The sequence below is a fragment of the Hippocampus bargibanti genome, linkage group LG10, assembly GCF_051943395.1.
Source record: "Hippocampus bargibanti isolate YZ-2025 linkage group LG10, ASM5194339v1, whole genome shotgun sequence".
Classification (NCBI taxonomy): Eukaryota; Metazoa; Chordata; class Actinopteri; order Syngnathiformes; family Syngnathidae; genus Hippocampus; species Hippocampus bargibanti.
This window is the reverse complement of record NC_142743.1, coordinates 2,577,175-2,602,553: the sequence shown is the minus strand read 5'-3', so window position 1 is coordinate 2,602,553 and position 25,379 is coordinate 2,577,175. Positions and strand designations below refer to the sequence as shown.

Sequence of the window (25,379 nt, the reverse complement as noted above, 5' to 3'; positions counted from 1 at the left end):
CCTGGTATCAAATGATGGCTGAAATGTAAAAAGAGTATCAGATAGAATGATGAGTCTGAAGCTAGAAATTGAAGGCATGATGTTCAATGTTGTTTGTGGGTATGCCCGACAAGTAGGATATGAGCTGGCGGAGAAGTAGAAATTTTGGTTGGACTTTGATGAAGTCATGCAGAACATCCCGAGAAGTGAGAGGGTTGTAATTGGTGGAGACTTCAATGGACATGTTGGCGCAGGAAACAAAGATGATGAGAAGATGATGGGCAGGTTTGGACTCCAGATGAGGAACGCTGAAGGATAGATGGTAGTTGACTTTGCTAAGAGAATGGAAATGGCTATTGTGAATACTTTCTTTCAGAAGAGACAGGAACATAGGGTGACTTGTGCCTTGCATGTCTTGCACGCTGGGTCCGAGAGGACATTAATTTCATCTGTGCTGTATGTCATGCATATTAGCATATTTGACAATAAAGCTGACTTTGACTTTGACTATAAGAGTTGAGGCAGAAGTACACAGGTAGACTACATTTTGTGTCAACGGCGCCATCTAAAGGAAATAATTGACTGCAAAGTAGTGGTTGGTGAGAGTGTAGCCAGACAGCATCGGTTGGTGGTGTGTAGGATGACACTGGCAGTGAGGAAGATGAAGAAACCAAAGGCTGAAGTGAGGACAAAATGGTAGAAGTTGAAAAAGGAAGAGTGTTGCATGACATTTAGGAAGGAGGTAAGACAAGCACTGGGTGGGCAAGAGGTCCTTCCAGATGACTGGCAAACTACAGCGAACATAATCAGAGACACAGGTCGGAAAGTACTTGGTGTATTGAGTGGAAGAAAGGTAGATAAGGCGACTTGGTGGTGGAATGGGGAGGTGCAGGAGTCTATACAGAGAAAGAGGTTAGCGAAGAAGTGGGACACTGAGAGGACGGACGAGAGTAGACAGCAGTACAAGGAGATGCAGCGCACGGTTAAAGTAAAGGTGGCAAAGGCCAAACAAGAGGCCTATGATGACTTGTATGCTCGGCTGGAAAGCAAGGAAGGTGAGACTGATCTTTACAGGCTGGCGAGACAGAGAGACAAAGATGGTAAGGACCTGCAGCAGGTTCGGGTGATTAGGGATAGAGATGGCAGTGTATTAGCAGTGCCAGTAGTGTGATGGCAAGATGGAAAGAGTACTATGAAGAATTGATGAATGAGGAAAATGAGAAGGAACAAAGAGTAGAAGACGTGACTGTTGTGGACCAAGACTTAGCAAACATTAGCAAGGATGAAGTGAGGAGGGCGTTGAAGAGGATGAAGGGGGAAAAGGCACTCGGGCCTGATGATTTACCAATCGAGGTATGGAAGTGTCTTGGAGAGGTGGCGGTGGTGTTCCTGACTGGGTTATTCAACAAGATCTTAGATGGTGAACAGATGCTTGAAGAATGGAGACGAAGTGTACTCGTGCCAATTTTTAAGAACAAAGCAGATATGCAGAGTTGTACTAACTACAGAGGAATAAAGTTGACGAGCCATACAATGAAACTCTGGGAAAGAGTAGTTGAAGCTAGACTAAGAGCAGAAGTGAACATTTGTGAGCAGCAGTATGGCTTCATGCTAAAAAAAAAGAGTATGCCAGATGCAGTGTTTGCTTTAAGAATGCTGATAGAGAAGTACAGAGAAGGCCAGAAGGAATTGCATTGTGTCTTTATAGATCTGGAGAAAGCGTACAACAGGGTGCCCAGAGAAGAGCTGTGGCATTGCATGAGGAAGTCTGGAGTGACGGAAAAGTATGTCAGAGCGGTGCAGGACATGTATCATGACTGTAAGACAGTTGTGAGGTGTGCTGTCGGTGTGACTGAGGAATTCAAGGTGGAGGTGGGACTCCACCAGGGGTCAGGTCTGAGCCCCTTCTTGTTTGCTATGGTGATGGACAGGCTGACAGACGATGTTAGACAAGAATCTCCTTGGACCATGATGTTTGCAGATGACATTGTGATCTGTCGCGAGAACAGGGAACAGGTGGCGGAGAAACTAGAGATGTGGAGATATGCCCTGGAAAGGAGAGGAATGAAGATCAGTCGCAGCAAGACTGAATATATGTGTGTGAATGAGAGGGATCCAAGTGCAAGAGTGATGCTACAGGGAGAAGAGATAAAGAAGGTGGAGGATTTTAAGTACAGTGGGGCCTCGGTTTAGGAACGCCTTGCCTTACGAAGTTTTCGGTATACGAACGTTAAATTTATGCACTACGTTTCGCGATACACAACTCCCACCACGGCTGGCAGAGTAATCTTCCGCGGGAGAACACCAAAGCACATGACTGAACAGCGTCTCAGCCGGCCTGCCTTTCTACACCCCCGAGCGAGCGAGAGACAGAGAGAGAGGGGGGGGGGGGGGATGGGCAGAGAGAGAGTATGTTGTGTGTAGTTTTAAGGCTTATTTAGTTGAAAATTTAGTTGAATATTTTATGGACCCCTGAGAACGGATTATTCTCATTTTAATGGTTTCCTATGGGATTTTTTTTGGGGGGGATACAGACTTTTCGCCTTACACACTCTGTCTAGGAACCAATTAAGTTCGTAAGCCAAGGTCTCACTGTACTTGGGGTCAACTGTCCAGAGCAATGGAGAGTGTGGAAAAGAGGTGAAGAAGCGTGTCCAGGCAGGCTGGAGCGACTGGAGAAAAATGTCAGGTGTGATGTGTGATAGAAGGGTTTCAGATAGGATGAAAGGAAAAGTGTATAAAACAGTGGTGAGACCAGCCATGATGTTTGGACTGGAGACAGTGCCACTGAAAAAGACAGGAAGCAGAGCTGGAGGTAGCAGAGCTGAAGATGTTGAGGTTTTCTTTGGGAGTGACCAGGTTGGATAGGATCAGGAATGAGTACATTAGAGGGACAACTCGTATTAGAGGCTTTGGAGAGAAAGTCAGAGAGGCCAGACTGAGATGGTTTGGACATGTCCAGAGGAGAGAGAGTGACTATATCGGGAGAAGGATGCTGAGCCTTGAACGGCCAGGCAGGAACCTGAGAGGAAGACCGAAGAGGAGGTTTATGTATGTGGTCAAAGTGGCCATGAAGGGAGCTGGTGTGAGAGAAGAGGATGCACAAAACCAGGTTAGATGGAGGACATTGATTCGCTGTGACGACCCCTGAAGGGAAAAGCTGAAAGGAAAAGAAGAAGATTTATTCTTTTATCGTGCAGACTTGAAAAAAGACTGACAAGGCCATCAATTCAAATGCATGTACTGACACTGGTAAGACTTGGCTGCTGTGCTCAGCACGGTCACATAAAGCGCGTGGGCCCGCGCATTCACGTGAACCACCTGACCACACAGCCTGACTGTCCATTCCAAAACTGCTTGACTAATTCAAAACTCGATTTTCAAAGAGTAACACCCAATTAAAAAAAAACGCCCAGCGAGACCTGCTTGATGATACATTGGGTTGCATGTGCATGTGCGCATTCATGTGCCAGACTCTCGTCTTTCTGTACAATATACGCAGGGTAGATATCTAATGTGGTGGCAGCAATGAGCAATGTCCGTCTGACTTGGGTGTCTGTGTAGAAACGTTTAACCAAACATTTAAACATGCACAAAAATGGTGGAAAAGTACAGTTTTGATGTCTTTGATCAGTCCTGCGCCATGTGATGTGCACATGCGATCACATCCAAACAAACAATTGCACATAGACCTCTCTCAACAAACTAGACCGTTTATATGACTTGAAATTAATGTGGCGTGCATTTTCCCTGTGATGTTATTCTTGGGAGGCGAAATATAAATTAGGTTAGATCACCAGTTGGTGGAAAAAAAGAGTTAAAAACTCTCAATTCACAATTTTCAATTTGAAAGTGGTCCTGAGTTGCCACATATTATGAAAAATGCATGATAAAACACCAGGTCAAGGGTCATTTGAAAATTGGCGTTCATAATCTAGGTCAAATCTAACAAATGTTGGTTTTATACTATCATGGTAGCTAAAATTAAAAACGGTATAAGATATACCAGCTTCAATGTTCAAAAATTTCCAGCATTTTAACTTCCTGTGTAAAATTTCAGCTGTGTGAGATTATATTATCTATAGAACTTCCAAAAAAGATCAAATGATGTACAATACTGCAACAGGTGTTAAGATCTCAATTGTCTTTCTTAGCTTGTCTGAAAGCCAGGTGTAAATACAACACGCAAAAGCATGTTAATGTTATTGAAATGCTAGAAACAAACAAAAAAAAAAACTATTGTAACACATTGTCAATTCAGCAATGCAATTTTGGACCTTATGGATGTTTTATGGTCTGAGTTTGAGCCAGTCACATGAAGGAGCTAAAGATGCACACTTTATTATCAAAAAAGTGCCCTTCGTTTGGTCCAAGTTGTGGCGTTTCGGTTTCCCAATTGTCAACGTCTCTTCCATTGATCAAAGAAAAGGCTTGGTTTACCGCAGTGACGTGCAGTGAGGTTCATGGCTGGTGAGGCACTGACGTCATCAATGACGTCACCGCTCGTCTCACTTCGTATGTGAACGGTAAATGTGAAAATTCAGCGATTTTGAAAAAAATCCTAAAACGGTGAAGTTAAATGGACAAGAACTTTAAAGTACAAATCACTAAATACATCTAACTGTTTAATTTATTTTTTCATTTGATATTTCCATGACAGCTTTCCATGATGACAGGTGAGGCACTGCCTCACCTGCCTGTCACCACTGACTGCACGTCACTGGTTTACCGGCATGCCAATCATACAATAAAGAGACAGTCACTGGGCAAACACTGAGCGGTCATTGGGCAAGACCGAGCAATCACTGGCCAAAAATGAGAGGTCGAAACCGTATCGCTTCATACTGATGACGATAACACTGCTCCAACCCAGTCACACCCATTTAAGCATGGCCATCGTAATTCTCCCCCGACCTACTTAAACACGTCCAAGTTATAATTGCCAATCATACTCATAATAAGAGTAATAATAGCAATGAATTGTTAAAGTATTTACATTGAACTCATTGAATATGTAAATATGTTATGACATAAAGGACAAACGACGGCTCCAGACAAGTTGTGTCCATAGTTTGTAAAATCACTTCAAATGACTTCCACGGCATATAGCTATATTTTACGTTTTAAGACTCGTGCTGAATATTCAGGAAGTCTTGTTTTCGAGTTGATGACGATAGAAAGACAGACATCTATATACAGTAAAGTCTCGTTATATCGATATTCAAGGGAGTCCGAAAAAATATCGATATAACCGGGACTATCGATATATCCGACCCTGTTTGCATGTAATTTTCTCCGTGCGTGCATAGAAATAGTATCGATATAACCGGGACTATCGATATAACGAGACTTTACTCTATATAGATAGACAGCTGAGATAGGCTCCAGCAACCCCCGCGACCCTAATGAGGAATAAGCGGTAGGGAAAATGAGATGAGATGAGAAGTGTGACGCTAACTTAATTGTCTGAGGAAATATTGATGCGATGATAAGGTCCTCTTTTTCATCATGATCAATTTCCATAATTGGAATACAAGTTGTTGTTTTTTTTTTTTGCAAATTCCACAGCATGCGATCCTAGCGAAGAAATTTGTTGAGGTAATGACAAAATACAACGAGGCACAAGTTGACTTCAGAGACAAGAGTAAAGGACGGATTGCTCGACAACTTGAGATCAGTAAGTTGTTTTGAATGTATACAGGTATTATCTGTCTTACGACCGGGTTCCGTTCGGACAAAACTGTCGTAAGGCAAAATGGTCGTGAGTCAAAATCCATTCAAAATGTTGAATAGATACTCGGTGCTAAATGCCTTGCAAACAATCTGATTCGGATGCCACGGGGGCGGGCAGGTGTGGTTCTAGATCATCGGCGTACTACCGGGTACCCTTTCCCTGGCCTTACCCCGCCCTCCGCGCCAACGTGGGGCCCGACGCGGGGCCCAACCCGACAAACTGTCTCAAAGCGGTGACGACGGTGGTTCCGGCCGTGGGCCCGATGCAGCGTGCTCGTCGCGGCGATCCCGCGCGGCCTGTGCGCCGACGCCCGAACCGCCTCGGCTCTCGTCCTGGCCGGGCCGCGGCCAGGGGACCCTCCCCCGTTCTCGTCGCGGCGGTCCCGCACACCCGAGCGCCGACGCCCACCCACTTCAGCTCTCATCCTGGCCGCACCGTGGCCGTTGTCTGTGGACACTCCCTCCTCCAGTGCCATTACACGGTCGATTGCTGTGTGAGAGTGAGATGCTGGCTGGCTGGCCCAAATTGTCGTACGTGTTGCCGGGCTGCTAGCGCGTTGCAGTGCCAGGCGTATGATTAAAATAAAAATAAAAAGGGTCTGGCGGGCGTGGTCGTAAGTATGGGTGGTCGTTAGTCGCACCGCTCATTAGTCGTATGTTACCTGTACTGTAAATACCATTCCAATCAATGTTAAACACAAGATTCGTATCACCTAAAGAGTAAGTAAATTGAATGTCTTAGTGGGGTTATGACATTTTCAATATTTGTGGTTTGTGCACAGTATCAAAAAAAAACGGAAAATGTGAAAACAAAAGATAATAGTACTGATGATTTAATTTTTTAATTTGTTTCTCATTTGTTTTATTTTTAACTATAGCGGGAAAAGCCACAACTGATGAGGAACTGGAGGAGATGCTGGAAGGAGGCAACTCAGCTGTCTTCACTGCTGGGGTGAATATTTTTGTTGCATATGTCCAATGATTCCTTGAGATAAGCTTATAATTCATTCAGTGACTCTAACATCTAAAATCACATTATCCCATTGAAATTAATGGGAATTCAATGAATCTGTTCCATCCACCCCTTCCTAATCGCAAAAAAAAAAAAACAAACAGTGGTGTTATGTAATGGTAGCAAATAATACCGCTATGCTGATTAAAAATAATATTGACTCGACGATCGCGCGTTCTGAGCGGCTGCCTCTACAGCAGCTCCTAACCCTGTTTGAGTCCCTTTCTGTCCTACTATTTATGTATTTTCCGATCGTGATTTGTGTATTTTCGTTCCTAAAACCTACCAGGAGGAGATGGTGATCTTCATTTCTGCTCATCTCTTAGCTTAGCATCTCAGCTTATTTTTTTACTTTTTGCGACTCCTTGCACACAGGATCTTCTTGTTTACAGTTGAGACCAGCTGCTCGCATGGCGACCTAATAGCGGGATAGCGGCCGCTAAACCAGACATGCTCTACAAGCCGAAGAGGAGAAAATGGGGATGTTGTGCCGGGAAGGACCGCCACAGAACGAGGAGAAGAATCCGAAATGTCCTCCCCTCCGTCATTATTACAACAAGATGGAAGAGCTAGCGGTGCTTACACAACAGCAGACGGAGTACCGAGAGTTTGTTGCTGCTCACAGAAACATGGGTTTCGGAGATCCCGCTGGACACACAATCTGAGTTGGAGGGATTCCAACTTGTATTTGCGGACCTGAATGCAGGGAGCATCAAGATAAAAGAAGGGGGAATTGCTTTGTTTGTGAATGACAAATGGTGCAATCCTGGGCACATCACGATCAAAGAGAAACACTGCACTCGGGACATTATCTTACACATTATCTTTTACAGGAATTCTCACATGTCATAGCTGTGATGGCATACAATGCCTCAACGGCAAATTACGGCGTACATTCCACCAATGGCAAATTGCGGCGCAGCATCTGATGGCCTGATTGTCGTAAACAGGCTGCAAAACCCAATGTCCTGTTCATAATCTCTGGGGACTTCAATCACTTCTCCCTGCAGTCCTCACTCCCAACCTTCACACAGTATGTAACCTGTGCTACCAGCGACAATAACATATTGGACTTGTTTTATACTAATTTGCGGATGCATATAAACCCTACCCCCTACCCTCTCTTGGAAGAGCAGACCACAATATAGTGTATATCCAGCGTGTGTACAAACCTTCAATCAGCTGTGACCTACACTGTCAGAAGATAGTCCACGGAGGCTGAAGAGGCTTAGTGGGACTTCTTTGAGTCAACCAATCAACCAGGTGAGGTTCATGGAAAGGACATTGATTCACTCACCGACACCATCACGAATTACATAAACTTTTGTGAAAGAAACACCGTACCCACCAGGACTGTGCTGTGTTTCTCCAACAACAAACCATGGATTACTCTCGACATAAAGGCCCTCCTGAAGGAGAAGAAAAGGGCTTTCGTGTCGGGGAACAGTGAAGAGCCAAAGGCCGTGCAGATCCAACTGAGGAAAGAGATCAGAGATGGGAACAATGCCTCCAGGATGAAAACGGAGGAACAGCTGCCAGTCAGCAATGTCACTGGTGTCTGGAGGGGCCCTGAAAAACATCTAATCTAAACATCTAAACATCTAAACTGGGCCACAAAAGCCCAGTGACATTGAATGAGAAAGACAAGGACTAGGCAGATAAACTAAACTGCTTGTTCAACTGGTTTGACCAGACGTACGTCGCCCCAGCCCCACCATCAACACCACCTCTAGCTGCACCTGCAGCCACTCTCACTGTGGACTTCCCCTTCCTACCTTCTCACGACCAGCTTCCAGCAACAAACAACTGCCCTCTCAATCGACGCCACACCTTCAACTGCAATCTACTATCACAACTGCACAGGTGAGGAACCAACTGAGGAGGATGAAGGTGAGGATGAAAGCAGGTCCAGACAACTGGCTCCGACCAACTGTGTGTCATTGTCCAGCACATATTCAACCTGAGCCTGAAGCTGGGCAGAGTTCCGCCGCTGTGAATAACGTCATGCCTGTTCCCAGTGCCCAAGATTGCCCACCCGAAGGAGCTCACCAGCTATAGACCAGTGGCGCTGACGTCTCACCTGATGAAGACGCTAAAGTGAATCGTTCTCGCTCACCTGCAACCGCTAGCTAGTTCATCACTGAACCTGCTACAGTTTTCCTACTAGCATAGTATCGATGTGGCGGACGCCATCACCTACCTCCTTCACTCGACACTGTTGGACCTGGAGAATGCTGGGTGCACTGTGCGGAACATGTTCTTCAATTTCTCCAGTGCCTTCAAGACCACCCAGCCTGACCTCCTGGGAGACATGTTGCGAACACAACCTCACTTCATGGATTATAGATAACCTCACAAACCGGTCACAGTATGTGAGGGCAAAGAACTGTCAGTCAGTCAGACTTCTTTGCAAGACTGAGGCACCACAGGGGACAGTCCTGGCTCCATTCCTGTTCACTCTCATCAGGAAACTGATGTCTTTTGAGGTTCAGGGGTCCCTCCTTACGACTGTGGCGGCCTCAGCCATCCAGTATGACATTGTTTGCTGGTCAGGCAGCATCACCACCCGGGACAGAAAAAGACTGGAGCACCTAGTAAAGAGGACCAGATCCAGCTTCTTTCAGTGGCGCAGGTTGGAGTGATGTAGCTGAAGTCTGAGGTGTAGAGGGTGAACAGGAATGGTGTCAGGTCAGTCCCCTGCAGTGCCCCAGTGCTGTTGTTTGGACCGGCTGGCTTCCTCACCTTCTTCCTTCTCAGTTGGTTCCTCACCTGCATGTCGTGACCAACAGGCAGGGAACAAGAGACAGACTGGGTTTCAGAGTTTTGATTGAGAGAGCAGTTTGTTGTTGGAGGCTGGTGAGAGTGGATGCACAGTGAGAGTGGATGCAGATGCACCGCAAGGGGTACTGGTGGTTCAGGTGAGGGGCAGACATCGAGCCAAACCAGTTGAAAAAAACGATTTAGTTTATCTGCTCAGTCTTTGTCCTTCTCAGTCAATGCTACTCGGCTATTGCGGCCTGAGATGGTTTTCAGGCCCTTCCAGACACCAGTGATGTTACTGGCTTGTAGCTTTTCCTCCAATTTCCTCTCCCTTTCTCTTCTCTGATCCTCCTCACCCGAATGTGCACAGCCTTCAGCTCTTCTCTGTTTCTTGACACAAAAGCCATTTTCTTTCCCTTCAGGTGGGTTTTTATTTCAGGATTAATCCACAGTGTGTTGTTGGAGACAAGAAAAGCTCCCACCTGGTTAACTCAAAGCAGTTCCGTAGAGCTTCTTCAGTCTCTGTGGATCTGTGGACCAGCTTCTGACCATGCTGGTCACAGCTGGCAGAGTTTGTACACAGGATGACCCTATTGTGGTCCGTTCTTGCAAGAGGTTTGGGGAGGGAGGTTGTATGTGTCTCCTTAGTGTTGGCATCAAGCAAGTCCAATATTTTATTGTCTCTGTTGGAACAGGTTATATACTGGGAAGGTTGGGAGGAAGACAGAGAGATGTGGTTGAAGTCCCCAGACATGATCAGCAGCACGTTTGCAGCTTGTTTACAACAGCCTTCAGGGCATTACACGCTGTGTCACCATTAGGTAACGAGGGGATGTCCACCATCAGAGCTATGGCTGGTGATAGTTCCTGTGGGAGATAATACAGCATGAGGCTAATGGCTAGCAGCTCAATGCCTCGACTATCTCTTTGATTGTGATGTGTCCAGGATTGCACTTTTTTTTCACAAACACAGGAAGTCCCCCTCCTTTCCTCTGACCACTCCTTGAGGTCCTGTCCGCACGTACAAGTTGGACAACTGTCTGTCTGGAGTAATCACTGTTAGCCATAACTATGTGAGTAACGGCAGGCTAATCCCATTGTACTCCACGGTGTTAGCACTACTAGCATGTCCAGCTGGTTCGGGAGTGATCTTACAGTCCACAAAATGACGGACGGGTGGACATGTCTAACTTCTTCTCCTTCTGCGGCACTCCTTCCCGGCCCGACACTTCTGTTTCCTAGTTGTATTAAGTTCATCCTGTCTACTTGATATCTAATTTAAAAGTGATTCTTCTCTTACAGACAGTGTATTGTCGGTGTTCAAATACCTGACATGTTTCGGCATCTACTTCCGCCTTCATCAGAGTGTCACAGTGTGTTGTTGTGACGCACCATTTTCAGCCATCACAGCCATCACAGACTACTGCAAAAGAGAAAATCATATCAGGGACTGGGAGAAGGCCAGAGTCATCCGCACCGAAGAAAACAAACATCAGCGCTGGATCAGGGAGGCCATTGAAATCCAGAAGCGAGGACCGAGGACCATCAACAGGGATGAGGGAGCCTACATGCTCTCTACTACCTGAAGCAGATCTGACAGGCAAGTCATGCCCCCATAGCAACACCAGCTAAAAATGGCGCATCATAACAACACCCGTGACACTCTGACGAAGGCGGAAGTAGACGTCGAAACATGTCAGGTATTTGAACACCGACAATACATCATCTGTAAGATAAGAATCTGTTTTAAACTTCTGTTTCCTTCTCTTTAGCTCTTGAATGTCTGGTTTAGTGGCCAGTAGCCCGCTGTTTGCTTGCCATGCTAACAGTTGGGTCCTCGTGTAAAAATTGGGATCCTGTGTGCGAGCGGGGTCCCCGCCCACTTCTTCTTTTCCTTTTACCAGTCAGGATGTTTGGACTGGAGACAGACAGCCACTGAAGAAAAGACAAGAAGCAGATCTGGAGGTAGCAGAGATGAAGATGTTGAGGTTTTTGGGAGTGACCAGGTTGGATGGGATCAGAAATCTATTAGACGGGCAACTCATATTAGAGGCTTTGGAGAGAAAGGATCGCCACACCAAATCAGTGTCCTCCATCGACGGTCTGCGTACTTCCACCTACGCAATATCAATCGTCTTTGCCCGTCTCTAACTCCTCACACCACTGCTATTCTCGTTCATAGTCTTGTCACATCCCGGATTGACTATTGCAATTCACTTCTCTTTGGTGTCCCTCAGACACTTTTCCACAAACTTCAACTCGTCCAGAATTCTTCAGCGCGGATCATCACCAGAACCTCATCGTTTCACCACATCACCCTCGTCCTCCAAGAGCTCCACTGGCTCCCAGTCAAATATAGAATCAACTTTAAAATTCTTCTTTATACATTTCAAGCTATCCATAACCTTGCCCCCCCATACCTATCTGACCTTCTTCAAATTTCTATTCCCTCTCGTTCCCTCAGATCCTATTCCTCCCTCCGCCTCTGTGTGCCCCGCCCTGCCCGTCTCAGCACGATGGGTGACAGAGCCTTCAGCTGCTCTGCCCCCAAACATTGGAACTCACTTCCTCCCAACATTCGTAACATCGATTCTCTTGCCACCTTCAAGTCCCATCTCAAAACCCACCTATTTAAAATTGCATTTTCTGTGTAGCTCTCTCTCTTGTTTCTATTTATCATTGTATTTTATTTATTGCATTCTATTTGTGATTGTATTTTATTTACGATGGTACCTATGCTAGTCTGTGACTGTAAAGTGTCCTTGAGAGCTTTGAAAGGTGCTTAATGTGCTTATGGAATGTATTATTATTATTATCATTATTATTATTATTATTATTATTATTATTATTATTATCATCATCTAACCCTGTTATGTGCATCCTCTTCTCACACCAGCTACCTTCATCTCCTCTTTGACAACATCTATAAACCTCCTCTTAGGCCTTCTTTTCAGTCTCCTGCCTAGCAGTTCAAGGCTCAGCATCGTTCTCCCAATATATTCACTCTCTCCTCTGGATAAGTCCAAACAATCTCAGTCTGACATAAATGATGTCCGATTGTGGACATCACAATGTCCGATCGTGGACATAAACGATGCAGCTAATGGCAGAGTCGCCAGGCGAGTTGGACGGTGCTGGCCATCAGGGGTATGGCAGGTTTCACAGCGGGCTACTGGCCACTAAACCAGACATTCAAGACTTGAGGTGTATTGCTGTGAAGATGCCAGGATTACGGGCGGACAAGCAGCAGCTGGCTGGGGGTAGCCTTGGGAAATCTGGTCCTTTCCATTAGGAGAGTCGATCGGGCTGAGGAGGAGAAAAAAAAATCATCCTGGCTGGCTGGCCGATTAAAAGTTTGATGTTTCTATTTATTCGTAAGTTGGTTAGTTGTTAGATCTCCGAGGCAAGTGACACGTAGACGTAATGTGTCCAAGAGCCTGATCGTGGCGTGGAGTCGAGCAAGTTGTGCTGTGGTCTCCGTCTGACGCTGTGTGGGTCTCTGCGAGTCTGTGTGTGTCCATGTGATTCTGTCCTAGTCTGTGCCCACGAAGGCTACTTATATATGCATTTACATGCGTTGGAAATGCGTCAGGCTGAGACGCACTTGGAAGACATCAAAGGTGCAGACTTCAAAGGCTTTGAAAGGCGCACTTCACAGGTGTTCCCAGGTCAGCGCCGCGGTGCCCACGTGTGACACCACAGTCACACTCCTGCTTTCACATCAGAAGTTTTGCTTTTCTTGAATCTGTATGCGTTTCTTTCCATTGCATTCACATTGCAGCTAGCATAATTTAGCAGTTCTTTAGCCTATGATTTCACAGTGTCAGTGGCTCTACACGATGATAAGGCTTTCTCCAGGTCCAGGGGCCTTTTCTCTAAGGTTATTATCTGTAAAGCCACACACTATTCTGTCTTTGATCACTGATCCTCTTAATTCACCTAACTCATATGTCTATGCTCTCTTTCTCAGCTCATTTGCATATTGGTCGATTAGTCTCCAACTGTCTGTACGCGTGAAAAACATATGCCTTTCAAACGTCACATTGCGGAGTCTGAAATGCTCGAGACAGTTCGAGTAAATATGGTTTCAAACATAATTTGGTCTTTTTTTCTCAAAACATATATATGTGATCTTTTTTCACAGATTATGGATTCCAATTTAAACCAGCAGGCCTTGAACGAGATTGAGGCTCGTCACAAAGACATTATTAGGTTGGAGAGCAGCATCAAAGAGCTCCATGACATGTTTGTTGATATTGCCATGCTGGTTGAGAACCAGGTATGTCACAAAGAAATGCAAGTAAAACAAATCAAAATTCTCTCAATGAAATTCATACTAAGCAAAAGTATTTATAACGAATTTTTACAAATGCATTCTATGTGCTATTCTTTAATGGTATTCAGAATATCGAAAGTGAAAACCTCAACTACAAACAAATTATTTCATGCCTTTTTGATCAAAAAGAGACAATAATACAGTGAGTAGAGTATGAGTAATATTTTAGAGGAAAATGATTGCATGCCTGGATGGGAATGCCTTCTTTATTGCTATTCATACTTTTTATTTTACCCATTCATGGTTAAATCATTCGTGCTGTTATGCAATCTAAATGTAATAAATAATTAGCTCCAGGACAAGGGTGTGGGGGGACACCATTTTTCTTTGAGACCTGTCTGCATTTTCCTCATTATTTGTTGGCTTCTATCGTTCAGGGTGGCATGATTGACAGAATTGAAAGTAACATGGATCAATCAGTTGGGTTTGTAGAAAGAGCAGTGGCTGACACGAAGAAAGCAGCAAAGTTTCAACAGGAAGCACGCAGGGTAAGTATGGCTTACTTTCCTTAAGTTAATTATTTGAAATATTTCACTTGTTATATTTTCTTGACTTCTGTGTTTGATCAGGGAGTAGATCTCAACTTAACACAACACAACTCAATTTATTTCAACTCTACTGTATTTATAGAGCACTTTAAAATAACCACCACTGTATAAAAAGTGCAGTCAATGGAGCAAATATCACAGAGAGAACAATAAAAAAGAAAACAGTAAATTAATAATGAAGACGGTAGAAAGCACAAAAACAGCCAAACAAGTTAGAATCATGCTGAGTCAAAATCCCAAAAAATAGAAATACGTTTTTGAGGTGAGTTTGAAAGATGGCCAAGAAGAGGGAACCCCTCTTCTTGGCCATCTTTCTAAAACACATTCTAAAAACATGCATGGCAGGCTGATTGAACACTCCAAATTGTCCTTAGATGTGAGTGAGACCGCAGATGGTTTATGTATGTACAAAATGGACGTGATCAGAGAGACAGGTCATAAAGTACTTGGTGTATCAACTGGAAAAAAGTAGATAAGGAATGAGGAGGTGCATGTGTCTATACAGAGAAAGAAGTTAGCAAACAAGAAGTAGAACACTGAGAGCATAGCAGACAGTAGACAGGGGTACAGGGACATTGATTGCATGGTGAATGTAAAGGTGGCGAAGGCCAAACAAGAGGCCTACGATGACTTGTATGCTAGGCTGGACAGCAAGGAAGAAAAGACTGATCTCTACAGGCGAAGTGTACAAGTACCCATAAAAATAAGAGAGATGTACAGAGTTGTAGTTCTATAGAGTTGATGAGCCATACAATAAAACTATGGGAAAAAGTAGTTGAAGCTAGTCTAAGAACAGAAATGAGCATTTGTGAACAACAGTATGGTTTCATGCCAAAAAAGAATATGACAAATGCAGTTTGCTTTCAGGTTGCTGATAGAGAAGTACAGAGAAGGTTAGAGGGAACTGCATTGTGTCGTTGTAGATCTGGAGAAAGCGTATGACAGGGTGCCCAGAGAAGAACCTGGATGTAGCATGAGGAAGTCTGGGGTGACAGAGAAGTAGTATGTCAGAACGGTGTAGGACTGCAAGACAGTTGTGAAGTGTGCCGTCGGTGTGACGGAGGATTTCAAGGTGGAGGTGGGACTTCATCAGGGGTCAGCGCTGAGGCCTTTGTTACTTACTTTGTTAACCTGTCTCTCCACAACATGGAAGCTCATGTCAGGCATCATTGCGGCTAAGATAAGTGGACACATGGATCAATACATGAGCAAAGCACAGAAAGGCATTAGTAGAGATACTAGAGGTGCCAAACATCAGCTGCTGGTCTCTCAAGACTGCAGGTCCCGACATACCAACCTGTGCACAGCCTGGATTGATTACAAGAAAGCATATGACTCGATGTCACACACATGGATCACTGAATGCTTGGAGTTGTATAAGGTCAACAGGACCCTGAGAGCCTTCGTTGCAAACTCGATGAGGACGTAGAAAACCACACTTGAAGCCAATGGCAAGCCACTAACGCAAGTGTCCATCAAATGTGGCATATACCAAGGTGATGCACTCTCCCCACTGCTGTTCTGCATAGGACTGAACCCCCTCAGCCAGATAATCGCCAAGACAGGCTATGGATACCGCCTCAGAAATGGAGCTACGATCAGTCACCTCCTCTACATGGATGACATCAAGCTGTATGCTAAGAGCGAAAGGGACATAGACTCCCTGATCTACACAACCAGGATCTACAGCAGTGATATTGGAATGTCATTCGGGCTAGAGAAATGTAGTCGGATGGTGACTAAGAGGGGCAAGGTAGTCCACACTGAAGGGGTCTCACTCCCTGAAGGAACAATAGCAGACATTGAAAACAACTACAAGTACCTCGGTATACCACAGGCCAATGGCAACCTCGAACTAGCAACAAGGAAAGCGGCTATGACCAAATACCTCCAGCGAGTGAGGCAAGTCCTCAGAAGCCAGCTCAATGGCAAGAACAAGACCCGGGCAATAAACAGCTATGCCCTGCCAGTGATCAGATACCCTGCAGGAATAATAAGGTGGCCAAAGGAAGAGATTCAGACCACGGATGTTAAGACCCGAAAACTCCTCACCATGCACGGAGGGTTCCATCCCAAGTCCAGCACCCTGAGACTGTACACAAGCCGTAAGGAAGGAGGCCGGGGACTAGTGAGTGTGCGAGCCACTGTCCAGGATGAAACATCCAAGCTCCATGAATACATCAAAGAGAAGGCTCCAACGGATGATGTACTCAGAGAATGTCTCAGACAATGGGGAACAGAGGATGAGGTGCTGGAAGAGGAAAAGCCCCTACACGGAATGTACCACCGAACCATAGCAGAAGTGGCTGATCTCAAGAAGTCCTATCAGTGGCTAGAGAGGGCTGGCCTAAAGGACAGCACAGAGGCACTCATCCTGGCTGCCCAAGAGCAGGCCCTGAACACCAGAGCCATAGAGGCAGGGATATACCACACCAGACAAGACCCAAGGTGTAGGTTGTGCAAAGAGGCACCTGAGACAATCCAACACATAACTGCAGTGTGTAAGATGCTGGCAGGGAAAGCCTACATGGAGCGCCATAACCAGGTGGCTGGCATCGTCTACCGAAACATCTGTGCGGAGTATGGACTGGAAACCCCAAGGTCAAAATGGGAAACACCTCCCTAGGTGGTGGAGAATGACCGAGCAAAGATCCTGTGGGACTTCCAGATACAGACTGACAAGATGGTAATGGCCAACCAACCAAATATCGTGGTCATAGATAAAAGGGAAAGGAAAGCCGTTGTCGTGGATGTAGCGGTCCCGAGTAATGGAAACATCAGAAAGAAGGAACATGAGAAAATCGAGAAATACCAAGGGCTCATAGAGGAGCTGGAGAGAGCCTGGAAGGTAAAGGTGACAGTCGTGCCTGTGGTGGTCGGAGCACTCGGGGCAGTGACCCCCAAACTCGACGAGTGGTTGCAACAGATCCCGGGAACAACATCGGATATCTCGGTCCAGAAAAGCGCAGTGTTGGGAACAGCACGGATACTGCGCAAAACCCTCAAGCTTCCTGGCCTCTGGTAGAGGACCCGAGCTAAGATGGGGACAGACCCATGGTGGGTGAGACGAGGATTTTATATATATATATATATATATATATATATATATATATATATATATATATATATATATATATATATATATATATATTGACATCATATACTATTGTCCATCAATATGCTCGCCTGACTTGTATCCGGGCAGTGTGGGACATATTCCCACTCAGTGCCGGTGTGAATGTGGGTGTGAATGGTTGCTTTCTTGTGTCTACATGTGACCTAAGGCTAACTGGCGACCATTTCAAAGTGTAATCCTCCTTTCACTTAAAGTCAGCTGGGATAGGTTCCAACAACCTCCAGCGAGACTGTTCAGGATAAGATATGTAATGGATGGATATATTTTAATCGATAGAAACAAAATCTTTGATCCTACAAATTAGGAATCTCCAATTCTGTTCCTCAAGTGACAGTTTCTTGGATGTTTTCCACCCTTTGCGCCAAGTAATTGATCACATAATGAGCCTTGTCGGCAGAAGCTGCCCAATCATCGACATCATCTTAATCAGGTCTTTTGCAACAGGGTAAAATGGAAAACAGGCAGGACAGCGGTACCTGAGGAAATGCGTATAGATTATACTATATTATTGAATAAATTAGAAAGGTAGGGTGTCAGAGGTGTTACATATAAATGGATGAAAAATATTTAGATAATGGATACCAGGATGTGCAGTTAGTTCCCCTACTTAAAATCAAAACAAAAGAAGACTCATTGGACCAAGCCCTGATCCAATAAATAAACATTTGCAGTGTCTTCAATGTAATTAAAAATGTATTTTTTATTTGTTGATGTCGGAACGATATTGTTATAGAGAAAATCTAAAGCAGCTTCTGACTACTGGAGAAAATAAATGGAATGTATTAAAATGTGTTTGTCAAAATAATATGACTAAACTTGCATAATAAAGTTAATTCGACATGAAATAAGCCAAAAAACAAGTCAAAATTAATTTGGATTCAAGTACAATAGAAAGAGTGTTTGAAAATAATTTTCTTGGAGATTCAAATGATGCAAATTATGTTGAGAGTCATAAAGAAAATGTAAAAGGGAAACTTAAAATCATGACATATTGTTTATTATTATTACCATACCTAACTTGTGCGAAAATATAGGGGAAAAAAACAATCCACATGAGGACAAGGAGTGCAGAAATGCCATGCGTTTCCAACTCAAGAGAAAGACCAGAGAGGGGAAAAAAGTCTACTGGATGAAAATGGAGGAGCATCTGCAAGCCAGCAACATCAGTGGTGTCTAGAAGGGCCTGAAAAATATCTCAAGCCACAAAAGCCCAGTGACATTGAACGAGAAAGACACGGACTGGGCAGATGAACTAAACCCACTTTTCCCCTCCTTGCCCCCTCTTACAACCAGCTACCAGCAACAAACAACTGCCCTCTCAACCGACGCCACACCCTCAACTGCCACTCTTCCTCCTGGTTCTGGCCTGTCTGTCACAAATGCTCAGGTGAGCTACCAACTGAGGAGGATGAAAGTGAGGAATGCAGCAGGTCCGGACAACATCAGTTGCCAAATCCTCAAGACCTTCTCCAACCAACTGTGTGTCATTGTCGTGCTGGACAATGGTTAACCTGAGCCTGAAGCTGGGCAGAGTTCCACAGCTGTGAAAAATGTCATGCCTGGTCCCAGTGCCCAAGATCAACCACCCATACGAGCTAGACCGGTGGCGCTGACTCGTCCTCGCCCACCTGCGACCTTCGACGAGCTCATCACTAAACCCGCTAGTTTTCCTACCAGCCCAACATTGGTGTGGAGGACGCCATCATCTAACTCCTCCACTCGGCGCTGTTAGATCTAGAGAATGCTGGGAGGACTGTGAGATCACGTTCTGCAATTTCTCCAGTGCCTTCAAGACCATTCAGCCCAACCTACTGGGGGACAAACTGTGGCATGCTAAAGTGGACCACCGCCCCACATCATGGATTCCAGATTACCCCACAAACCGGCCACATATGTGAGGGCATTTATTGTTATGGAGGCTACTGCCTCAGGGGGCTATCCTGGCTCCATTCCTGTTCACCCTCTACACCTGCCACCTTCAAAGGTTCTCTGATGACTTTGCGATTGTCTGCCTCATTACAGAGGGAGATGATCAGGAGTACAGGGGACTGACAAAGGACTTGGTGGACTGATACCAGCAGAATCACCTCCAAATCAACCCCGGGAAAACCAAGGTGTTGGTTTTGGATTTCTGTAGGAAATAGTTCTGACCTGCATCGCTGAATATCCAAGGTATTGACATGGAGAGGGTCACCACCTACAAGTACATGGGTGTTCTTCTCAACAATAAACTGGACTGGACTACAAACATGGATGCGCTGATCAAAAAGGGACACTCACCTCTTCCTCCTCAGGAAACAGAGGTCTTTTGGGGTTCAGGAATTACTCCTTAAGATCTTATACGACTCTGTGGTCGCTAAAGCCATCCACGATGGAATAATCTGCTGGTCAGGCAGCATCACCACCCTGGACAGAAAAAGACTGGAGCGCCTGGTCCAAAGGTCCAGCTCTGTCCTGGGCTGCTCTCTGGACTCTGGAGGAGGTGGGCAACTGATGGACGCTTGCTAAACTAAAAGCTATGATGGGCAGCTCCTCCCACTCCCTCCGGCCGACCCTGACAGCACTGGGTAGCTCATTCAGCCAGAGACTGTTACACCCGTGCTGCAAGCAGGAGAGATACCACCGCTCGTTCCTACTGACTGATCGACTTCTATCAGGCTTCTTAATAAACATAAAAAATAGCCTGGACTCACACCTTGTAAATAGCACAGCCACCTCATGTCAAGTAAATACAGTTACATATACAGTGAGACCTCAATTTACAAACACCTTATCTTACAAACTTTTTGTCTTACAAACTTTTGAAATTTGTCTTACAAATTTATGAAAATTCAACCTTATAATAAGCACTATTTTCATAATACACACCCACCACGGCTGGCGGAGTGATCTTTGGCGGAAGCACACGACCGAACAGCACCAGAGGTTACGTTACCAACAGTCCTTATGGAAGGTGACTCTCCTTTCGCTAAAGTGACTTTATGATACAATGCAGTGTATTTCTTTCATTACAATACAATAGCACATTTATTATACATAGAATAAGGTATGTTGTGTGTAGTTTTTTAGGCTTATTTAGTTGAAAAGTATATTTTATGGAAACCCGGGAACAGATTATTCCCATTTTAATGGTTTCCTATGGGATTTTTTTTTTTTTTTTTGAGATACACACTTTTCGCCTTACACACTCTGTCTGGGAACCAATTAAGTTCGTAAGTTGAGGTCTCACTGTATCAAATATACTTTTGATACTGTGTTTTAATACTTAGCACTATGTACAGTTCTTTTTATGAAACTTTTTTTGTGCAGTTGTACCTTTCAGTCTCCTGACATTTTCTTTTTTGCATAGAATACTTAGTTTTATTTTTTGAAGCCCACCCCCCTGATCCCTTCCAATTTTGCTGCTGTAAATTGCAATTTTCCCTATTGTGGGAGTATTAAAGGCTTTCTGAGTCAGATTTCTAATAAGGTTGTCTGTAACAAATAAAACAAATACTATAACGGTCGTCAACTACAAAAAAAAGAACTTTCATCCATCCATTTTCTGATTCGCTTTAGCCTCACATACGACCCTGCGGGCATGCTGGAGCCTACCTCGCTGTCTTCAGGTATTTGGCAAGCGACGCCCTGAACTGGTTGCCAGCCAATCGCAGGCCACACAGAAACAAACATCCATTTGCGCTCACATTTGCACTTAGGGACAATTTGGAGTGTAAGTGCGAGTCTAAGTGTAGTTGTATATTTTGAATAGGTTTATATGTTGAGTTATTTTCTGAGTTACTTGTCCTCATGGAGGTTGTGGGTTGTTTGTGGAGCCTATTGCATCAGGCAAGGTACACCTTGAAGTGAGTCTTCCATTAGTCTACCATGCATAATTTTGGAGTGTGGGAGCGAAATGGAGTACCTGTAGAAACCCCACGCAGGCACACTGAAAAGATTCCAACTGTTTCAAGGAAAGCCAGATTCAAACACATGTCCTCTGCATCGTGCCAACCAGTCGACCACTGTGCCACCCTCAAACAAATGCCATGTTTTCCAAATGTAGATCATAGGGGAGCAATAGTACCAGAACAAAATTGGTCCCAGTATTCAGTTCTGCCACACTTAATGATAGAAATGCCAATGGAGGATATGCCGTCCAACAAAATCAAACAAAATGCAATGCGTTTTTTTCAGAGGCTGGAGCATGTTCCTAAGATTTCTTTTCATTTCAGTGAGAAAGGTTGCTTTGAAATACAAATACAGTAAAGTCTCGTTATATCGATATCGGATATATCGATAGTCCCGGTTATATCGATACTATTTCTATGCACGCACGGAGAAAATTACATGCAAACAGGGTCGGATATATCGATAGTCCCGGTTATATCGATATTTTTTCGGACTCCCTTGAATATCGATATAACGAGACTTTACTGTAGTTTAAGTACAACCATGACGAGTGAACAGAGGTAAACTCATAAGTCAATGTATCACTAAAATTAAATATTTATTTTTATGTAGTTAAGAACACCTCTAATGCATATGTCTTTGTTTTGTACTGACATGACATTTTCTCCATCTCTTACATGCTCTGAAGAAACAAATGATGATCTTCTGTTGCTGTGTGTTATTGGCTGTTGTCCTCGGTTCATTTGTCTACAGCTTTTTTAAATAAAAAAATGGGTACATCCTTTGTCTTGGTGAGTCTAAACCAGTGGTTCCTCGGTGGACGTACAGAACCCAACCAGTTTATATTCAATAAACCCTTCATTTATGAAAAAATAAAATGGGATATTTTTTTTTTTACAAATTGAAGACATGAAAATCAATTTATTAAAAACAAAAAACATTCCATCCATCCATCTATCCATCTTCTTATCCGGAGTCAGGTCACAGGGGCAGCAGCTTCAGTAGGGAAGCCCCTGAGACCGGTTCGATTGAACCCTAGGTAAGAACTACAGGTCTAAATAAATGAAAAGCTATAGTTTATGTAAAAATATCTTGGGCCTGTAATTAGCTCTCAATATCCTTTTCCCAACCCTGAAAAGCTAATGTGGTTGACTTGTTTCAAAATACATTCTAAGATGTGTCTGAAAATAATAGATGAACATGTACGACTGAGAAAAATGTACCGTGTTGAGCTATAATTTTATTCTTTTCCACCATTTTCGTTGTTTGGATTTTTAGGGTGTTTATAAAAACAAGAGCATTTTCTTGCTTCAGGGGGTTTCTGACACAATCACAAGTTACATGTTTTCAATACGAGGGTAATACGTCTGTGTAAGCTCTCAGTCGTACAGGAGTGGTCCATCGATGAGAAGGTTTCTTCAGCTGTCATCTGTACAAAAGTGAAGGTTTCGGACGTTTCGCCTCCTATCCAAGAGGCTTCGTCAGCGAACTAAAGTCTGACTGGTCGTATCGGCCCCATTTATATATCCCTAATGTCCAGACATGGTGGCGCCGGACACAGCTATGATAGGTCCCTACTCTCAGGTTGGGGGGGGCGCGGGACCCCTCCCTGTGGCCCCACTGATTGTTCCTACATTCCTGACTAACGACTGGCCTATTACCCCCACTCCCCCCGGTATCACCTCATCAGCATTGCGAAAGTTGCCTAACCTGTTTTGCCTAAGCAGGCTATTGTATGAACGATCCAAATTGAACCTCACCCCACCAGACCGGTTTAATGAAGGATTTTGAAAGAAAAATGGATCCTTAGACAAATGTGCAATTTACTTTTATCATTCACAAGTATGCATTGCAACTGATCCAAGTGCATCAACACCAGGTGTCATGTCCTGACTAGCTGTCACTTAAGTGCTTGTTTGTGAGCTTTGAACACATTTTTGTTTTATTGATATTCATCACTGAGAAAATTTGTTCACAAAGGTATGTTGTCCCAAACATGCACACAATTTTAGCAGCCAGGGCTGTTAATTTGGGGTCCCCTGGTAGTAGATACTGATAAAATCTGTCCAGACCTACAGAGGCAAATTTGCATCACACTGCAAATCAATTATCTCTAGCTGAATTTCGACCTGCAGATCAGAAGCTTCAACTGTGAAAGGTGAGCGAAAAACTGGAAATTCTGTCTCAAGTTCACCAAATACCTGAAAACTCTCAAACTCCCGCAGTAGTCCTGCAATTTTGTCTTTGGTCAAACACACACATCTCTCAGACAGGGGAAATGAGCAGGGTTGTCATTTGCATCTCCCACAAAGTCAGCTTCAACTTAAATGTATGTATGTTGTCAGAAAACGGTGTGACTTTTTTGTGGCCTTGCAACATTTTGTTGAGATTGTTCAAGAGTTCAGTAATAGAATGCAAGGTCCCGTAGCCATTCCCGAGATTGTAATTCCAATACCGGTTTTCCTTTTTTCTCCATGAACTGTCCGATTTCTTCTCGTAGATCAAAGAAATGCCTCAGCACAGCGCCTCGGCTTAACCATCTCACTTCAGTGTGGTATGGCAGGCTGTGGGTAATGATGGTGTAGCTGAGAAGTTTGTCAAACTGACGATGGTTCAGACCTCTGGACCGAATGAAATTTACAGTGCGAACAACCACCTCCATGACGTGGTCCATTTTCAGCGATTTGCAACACAATGCGTCCTGGTGCAAAATACAGTGAAATGTCCAGAAACGATCTCCTCCATTAAGGGCTTGTACTTTGTCTTTGAACTTTGTCGCGACACCTGCTTTCTTTCCGACCATGGATGCCGCGCCATCTGCAGCCAGGCAGACAGCGCGGGACCAGTCCACTCCAACTCTGTCCAATGCAGCAACGACACAACCGAAAATGTCCTCGGCTGTTGTGGTGTCCATCATTGGGACCAACTCAAGAAACTCTTCAGTAACAGTCAATGTCTCATCAACTCCTCGAATAAATATGGCCAGTTGGGCCACGTCTGTGATGTCAGTGCTCTCGTCAATTGCCACGGAAAATGCAATAAATGACTTGACTCTCTGTTTCAATTGACTGTCTAAATCTGTCGATAGTTCCGAAATCCTCTCTGCTATAGTATTCCTCGTCAGGCTAATATTGGCAAAAGCTTGTCGCTTCTCGGAACATACAAGTTCAGCCGCCTTCATCATGCATCGTTCAACAAAGTCACCGTCGGAATACGGCTTCGATGCTAATTCTATTTCGCTAGCAATTAGGGAGCTGGCTTTTACTGCTGCTTCATTGACTTCTCGGCTCCGGATGAAAGTTGACTGCTGTTTCCTCAGACCCGCCAGCAATTTGTTAATCTTTTCTCTTCTCAGTTGTCCTTGCAACCCGTCATATTTTTCGCTGTGATGAGTCTCGTAGTGGCGTCAAATATTATATTCCTTCAATACCGAAACTTGTTGCAAACACACCAAGCACAAAGGTTTTCTGTGCATCTCTGTAAATAAATAGGACGTGGTCCATTTTTCTTTGAAAATTCTACACTCCTTATCTACTTTTCTCCGTTTGGATAACGACATTTTGTTAATGAGGGTGTAGCGGAGAGGTAGAGACTAAGGTATTAACAATGTCGTAACAAGCAGCAGATGGCGCATTGATACCGTCTGCTGTTTTCAGTCTGCCTCAGTGATGCGGCTTGTCTTCTACTCTGATGGAAAGAGTACGCCCCTTAGCGAATAATCCATGAATTGCAGCGAATTCAAAATATTAATTCCATGTCTTTTATGCATTTTTTCCACTTTCAAATTATCCTGCGGGCCTGATCGAACCTCCTTGGGGGACGGTTCCGGCCCGCGGGCCGTATGTTTGACACCACTGTATTAAACGGATAAGTTACACACCAGTGTCGCTGTCCAAAGGACCAGAACTCACGTTTTATATGCACACACGCACACGCACACACAAGCACTGGGGAAACGAGTACTGAGACACCTACGCGGAAATA

At 44.4% G+C, this 25,379-nt stretch overlaps 1 pseudogene across 1 annotated transcript in view; it reads left to right on the top strand.

The window, feature by feature from the left end:
* The window catches only part of LOC148892063 (syntaxin-3-like), a 49,220-nt pseudogene extending 23,887 nt beyond the window's left edge, over positions 1–25,333 (top strand). The window contains exons 7-11 of the transcript XR_016116161.1: positions 5,548–5,656; positions 6,591–6,664; positions 13,629–13,763; positions 14,198–14,308; positions 22,084–25,333. The product of XR_016116161.1 is annotated as a syntaxin-3-like (transcript). The remainder of the gene's footprint in view (positions 1–5,547; positions 5,657–6,590; positions 6,665–13,628; positions 13,764–14,197; positions 14,309–22,083) is intronic.
* Positions 25,334–25,379: the final 46 nt, after the last annotated feature.